The sequence below is a fragment of the Crocodylus porosus genome, unplaced genomic scaffold (genome assembly GCF_001723895.1).
Source record: "Crocodylus porosus isolate Cpor-Errol unplaced genomic scaffold, CroPor_comp1, whole genome shotgun sequence".
Lineage (NCBI taxonomy): Eukaryota > Metazoa > Chordata > Crocodylia > Crocodylidae > Crocodylus > Crocodylus porosus.
The window spans coordinates 17,829,134-17,836,348 of record NW_017728949.1 but is presented as its reverse complement, the minus strand read 5'-3'; positions in this window follow the sequence as shown (position 1 = coordinate 17,836,348).

Sequence of the window (7,215 nt, the reverse complement as noted above, 5' to 3'; positions counted from 1 at the left end):
GAAGGCAGGCACTTTCATTCATTTTCATATTCCAGGTAGTCATCTCTAGTCCCAGAACTAATCATGCGTGGTGTTGGCTTCACTGGTACTGAGGGATTTCAGTACATCTTTTATGGTTTCACATTTTCTTAATCTATTCCTGTTATTAAGAATGCCACACACAGTTTTCACATCTGGTGTTAGTTGCAATGCCATTTGCTGACAGTGCCCTACTGTATTTGTATAAAAGTCACTTCCATTAGTGATGGGCCCATGTCAAAAGTTCAGAAGTTGAGTTTGGATAAATCTAAAGATTTTTGATTGACCATTAAGAAACTGAGTTTAAAAAGCTACCATGGTTCGGATTTCCAGGAAGAACATCAGGACTTCAGGTTTTCAACAGAACCAAAAATGCAATGAAAATAGATCTTCTCATGGTATTGCAGTATCTACAGTTCCTATCTAAACCATTCCCATGGAAAAGTCTGATTGGTGCTGCAGGATTCAAGCTTCATTAAGAAGTCAAAATGGAAATGGTGATGGTGATGGCTGAGTTCAGCCCCTGAGCAAATACACTGACACCTCAAAGGTAAACACTGGCAAGCCATTTTGTAACATTGGTTGTTTACAAGAAGAAGCACCTGGTTGTCATTTAGTGGTGCTGTGTGATTTGACTGTGGCAGACTAAGTCAAATCCAAAAAGGATGTTTTCATATGACAGTTTTAAGGGGAATTAAGGACTGGACATGGTTTTCATTAATTCAGGGCGAAAAGAACAAATAATTATATCATTATTTCTTATTAAAAGTCTACCCATCCAGAAACATGCAATTTGATGGGAGTGCAAATTCAATAGACTTTTCTGTTCCACATGATTTTATTTATTGTGTGGCAAATCAAGAATACTGGCATTGGGGATGGAGAAACTATTTCAGAACTGAAATGAAAGAAAACTTAATACATAAAGAACAATGAGAGAAGTTGATTTCAAGGAGTGATACTTTCTCAGCCAGGCACATGCGAGAGATCAGATCAAATGGCAAATAATTTTCAGTGAAGATTAACCAATGTTACACTTGGATCACTGGTACATAAAAGATTCCCAAATGGCAAGTGGCAGCCAGATGAGGGCAACCAGGTTTTATTTTATTCAGATTTTTTCAGTTATTTCATTAGATGGCATCCTTATCCTAGATTCTACTCCCATTGTAATAGCAAATTCAGAGCTGTAGCTACTACTACTGTTGTTATACTTTTATGTTGTGGTACCACATAAATGCCATACCCAGATTGTGCTACATGTATTAGGCACTGTAAACATATACATATTGATAGTTTTTGCCCTAAATTGCTTCAAAGCTGAAAGACGAGAGACAAACAAGCAGGTAAAGGTGGACCTGAGGAGGTGGCTTGACAATTAAGTATAACAGGCCATACACAATTTTTAGTCAGGCACTTGCAACATTTGGATTACACTTTACAGCATGCAAGAGGCGAGGTTTGAAGAGGGACTTGAATAGAATGGCTATTTTACAAATTTTAATCTTTGCCCTTTAAGAAAAAAATGTACGAGAGAAAGTGCTAGGCACTGAAGTGAAAAATCAAAGGGAGCTTTGTTGGTACAGTGAAGGCAGAGCTGATTTTGTGATACCAGGTTGGATAAATGGAAAGGGGGCTAAAACTGTGGAATGCATCATCAGTAAAGTTAAGAAGTTTCTGCTGATATGATGGAAGGGAGCACTTGCCATACAGCTGCTATAGCTGTACAGTCCCTGTGCAATCTGCACCTACATCCCTAATACAGCTGCAAACCGTTTAGACACATGCAGGATTAATTCCAGGAGGGATTTATTCAAGATCTTCTCTTACATAGTTAGAAGTGCTCAGATTCATTGAAATCAAATACCATCCTGCAGGTTAACACAAGCCAGACAATCACATGATGGATAGACAGTCACATGCCAGGTGTAATGCCAAATGCAGAGGAATCTGCTGAGAGACTAACTGCCATAGCCACTGCTAAGCAAATGCCTTGTCCCGCCTCACAGATTCTGCTGCAAGCAGCCAAGACAAACAAGGGGAGCAAAACTGTAACGGCAAAAATATGTCACATCGATCAGGTTTGGGTCAGCGCTAGCTTATCCAAACCCACCAAGCAGGGATTTTTCTCTCCTTTATTAAAAATGATTAAATACACTGGCTAAATGTAAAAGTGAAAAGTACAAAGGTCTGAAAGAAAAAAAGGGTTATCCTGCTTGAAGGAGATGCAGTTGTAGACTGGTTTTAGATTATTCTTTGTGTGGCTCCATGTAGAATTTAGAGTTGCTCTTATCTGTTTGTAATCCTCATGTAACCACTTGCCAGATACGGATTGCCAGAGCATATTCTACTCCGGCAATTACCCTCTCATCAGCCATTCCCATCAGCCTGTACTAAACCTGTGCAGCAGAGCAAGAATGAAGCAGGATCAGGGAACCTTCCCAGGATTAAAAAGGATAGATAGCAAAAGGAACATTTCTAAATACTCCTGGAATAAGTTCCTGCTGTGGAATTCTACAGATTTATATTCTATACTCCTTAATCTGCAGCTCGTAAGATATTGGTTAGCCTCGATGACTTTTATGGCGACAATCTAAACAAGACAAAGCTAAAAGCATGCAAAATACATTAGCGAAACCTAAGGGAACATGAAAACAAAGTGAGCATTGACAGAATAATAGACTACTCTTGCATGCCAGAGAACAGTAGACTTCTTTCCAAGAGATGTATAATATTTAGACTGAAGTGTATTTATTGTCAGTTACAGTTAAACTGAGGATATTTCATAGTATATAAAATTTCATGATTATTTGTCATTAGCTCTGTTGCACTATTACATTATCACTGGAAGATGGGGGATTGCCTGGTGAAGGGCATATGCAAAGGCTACTGTTGCCTTGCTAATGTTGCCCCTGAGAATAGTACTGTGCCAGCAATAACATATTGGGATATTTCCATTTTAGCAGAACAGAAGTGTGTAATCATTTCACTTTTTGGCCAACATCAGTTTAAACAAATTGATACCAATGAAGAAAATAGAGGAAGGAACATATTGCATTGTTACACTTAGATTTCAACAGCTTAGAAATCTGTTATCCGTGTTGCATTTAAAGTCTGATTACACAGACAGGACAGTTTATTGGAACACTGTAAGCAGAGGTCAAATGTCTGTAAATTTGTGTTAACTGTGATGAAGTTCATTAAATGGAATACACGTGAGTCTTGTTACAGCTCCATTTCACCAAATTAAACGTGAAAACACAGCTTGTAGATTTATTACTAATAGTATTAGAGTGGGCTGTAGATAATATGCCCCTGCCAAGCCTGGGTCCTATTCTTCCTATTCTATATGCAAATGGTAGAAGACAGTTCCACAGAGGTCATAGTCTGAATAGATGACAGGTGAATGGCAAGTTTTTATCTCCATTTGGCAAACTGAGGCCCAGAAAAATTAAGCAATCAGGAGTCATACATTGTTCTTTGCAAGATTTCAGGCACAAACACCATTCTTCAGGCATAGGGCAAGTCTTCAGGCATAGAGAGGGACACTATCCCTAAGCCTGAAGAAGGGTGTTTGTGCCCGAAAGCTTGCAAAGAACAAATTTTCCAACTATTTAGGTGGTCTAATAAAAAATATCACATCTACCCAAAGAACCTTGTCTACCTATGTCCTTATACCAACACGGCTACAACCAGTAATCCGGAAGTCATACAGGAAGTCTGGAACAAAACCAGGATTTGAACCTAGATCTCACAAGTCTGTTATTGCAAGAATATCTTTCTTCTTCACCAGTGTTTTTCCCCCCTCCCAGACTGGATTCAATTTTATATGTATGCCATTGTTGGCTATTATCATCATTGCTGAATTCAAATATTTTCAGAAGAGAATTACGAAACAGTAAGCCAAATGCTGACAATTTTGCAATTGAATATAAATATCAGTTGTGGCTCAAAAACTTAATCCAATAAATACTGATACTACTTCAATATACTACTTCTATTTTTTCCAAGCTGTCTTTTTTGTTTGTTTGTTTGTTTTTGCCATGAACCAAACTGTTTACAACATGAAACCTGATCCAATCCCCACTGAAGCAAATGGAAATAATGGGTCAGGATTGTTAGAGAACAAACTGTACAAGGGAAGCATTTGTGAATACTCAAATGTAAAATATGAGTTCTTCTAAAAATTACTTATTATTATTGCCCTGGTTCATGCATTAGAATTCCCTTTTGTATTTAAGAGTAAAGCTCACAGGTTCGTGTGTTATATATACTAAATCACTGGGCATGTCTAGACATGTGTTTTAATGCACATTAGCCTATTTTAATTTACAGTAAAGCATCATGAAAAACTATGGGCTTTCACTAATGTGCATTAAAATAGGCTAATGCAGCTTCTTCTAGTACCTCACAATAGAGGCACTAAATTAATGTGCATTAGCAAAAGTACAGTAATGAGTATCTAGATGTACCCACTCTGAATGAAGATCTTTTACTATTCATAAACCAATCCTCATTCTGCATGGTTTCTTTATAAATATTTTCTCTACAGTTTGAATGACCAATTGTCTTCAGATTGGCTGCTTATGAATTGTTCATTTGAATTGTTCCTTACTAGATACTTATAGTGTGATTGGTGACTTTGTACCTGGCCCCTGACTAATTTAAACCTTTCAAACTAATCAGCTAACAAATCAGAAAGAGCAGCTAGCAGAATACTTTCACTCCTTTGTGGCTACCTAGCTTGTGTACAAATACCAGTGTCTGCATAATACAGCTACTGTCTAGACTTCCATAACATAGAAATCTAGTAAATGAATATCTGAGGCAAATGAATTGCAGATTATGCACAAGGCTGCACTGTACAGCGATTTTGATTCTGAATAGAAGTTTCTGAAGATTATTATGCGTGATTTGGTCCTCTAGTTAGAATATTCCCTTTTAGGTAAATTATAATCATAATACCTTATGTATAGTTTTCATACAGTAAACAGTTTAGCCCACTATGTTGAGAAACTGGGCACTAAGAATCAGGTTTTAAGTTGAATCATTGAGCCCTTGAGGCAAGGACGGCCAAACTTACCATGGCCAATGTGGTAAATGAGCCACAAGTGGTACAGGCACCCCCTGCGTATGGTACATGGCAGATCAGGGAGGGAGCACAAGGCAAAGCAGCAGATCAGGCAGAGAAAGGGAAACAGAGTGCACTTGGCAAGGGCACAGGGCTTAATTTCTGCCAAAAGAGGTGGCCCCCATTGCCCTAAGGAGAGAGGTTTAAGAAGATATTCATCTTGAGAGGTTAGTTTTGTTCCAGGGTAGATTATACAGGAGGTACCCCACACCAAGCTATAGAGTCTAACTTCTTTTTCTTTTTGAAACATAACAGCCCACTATAAATGGACAGAATGGAAATATATGCTGTTGCCTAGATGGGACCACGTGAATTTGAGTGCAGGGAACCTAGAGAGAGTTGAGGTTTTGATGGATTCTTTTTAGAATATGTCTTGGGAGGGAAAAAACAAACAATTTTCTTTTCCCATGAAAAAGGTGAACATGGTGATGTGATATTTATGACTAAAGGCTGTAGATACTGTGAATAGATATTTTTAGTAGCAGAAATGTAAAGAACCATGGAAAAACAGTGTTGTCTACTAAACAGGTCTATTCATACTCAGTAATAGGAGAGAATGAATCTTTAAGGGCCAAACTCTACCTTCAGATATATTGCCTGTGGCATGCACCCCAATTTTGAAAGGAAATCACCTATATATCCATAGAATCAATTTAGCCTGACTAACTCGGTGCATTATCTTCTGTATTTTCAATTGTTTTATTCAGCCCTGCACCTTATTCTAAGTGTTCAAAGGTTGGATAGCTGTTATTAACCTGCTGAAATATTAGTATAACAAGAATTCCTTTGGTTAGCATTGATGATGATGACAGCCACAGCAAATCAATACATTTTTAAAGCCATGTCCAGATCCCAAATCATTTGAAATTAATGAGACCTTACTGGAGCTTAAACCAAAATCCTGGCACCGTACTGGCACTTCGCATTTCAAAAAGGGGTGTCTCATAGTTGTGCTGCCCCAGGTGTGGGATAAGGATGACTTGTATTGCTCTGTTTTCTAGGAAAGGTAAGTAGCCTTTCCTCAGTGCAGCTGGCTTATCTGTGCTTGCTGGGATGTTGATAGGGAGCATGGGGGAACTGAAGGCTCTTCCCATCTACCATCCCTGTCTGCCTGCTCCACATCTACAGACATAGAAGGAAAACAGCATCCCAGCAGTTGCTGCTTCCCTCCTACCTCCATTACACTTATTCTGACAGAATAATCTCAGGAGAGGTGTTAGGGGACTCTTTATATTCTTTATTCCCTTATGTGGATGTGAATAGCAAGGCTCTTAATGAATCTTTAATAGGAATTCCATTCTCCCCCTCCCCTGCTCCCCAAAGAATACTGTATCAAAACAGATGGCCAGAAATATACCCTTCTTAGTACAATAGATGCAGCAAAATCACCCTAAAGGCAAAAATCTTAGAATCATAGACAATTAGGGTTGGAAGGGACCTCAGGAGGTCATCTAGTTGAACCATCTGCTCAAAGAATGACCATCCCTAACTAGATCATCCCAACCAAAGTTTGTCTAGCTAGGTCTTAAAAACCTCCAGTGATGGAGATTACATAAGCTCTCTGGGTAACCTGTTCTAGTGCTTCACCACCCTCCTAATGAGAGAGTTTTTCCTAATATCCAGCAGAAGCTTCCCTTGCTGCAACTTGAGACCACTGCTCCTTGCTCTGCCATCTGCCACCACTGAGACCAGTCTAGCTCCATTCTTGTTATGACCATCCTTCAAGTAATAGCTGAAAGCTGCTATTAAATTGCCCCTCAGTCTTCACTTCTCCTGACTAAATAAGTCCAGCCTCATCAGTCATGTGCCCCAGTCCCCTAACCATTTTCATTGCCCTCTGCTGGACTCTCTCCAATTTGTCTATATGCTTTCTGTAGGGGGAGGGGAGGAGGGCAAAAATGGACACAGTACTCTAGATGTGGCCTCAGCACTTAAAAATGACTTAATATAGTATCCAGATCCACCTAAACCAATCTGCTAGTGAATCTGGACATTGAGTGCTCTTTTTATGTGCTAATTGTTGCTTTGCCCTGACCATATTGTATGTGGTGAAATGATTCTCAAAT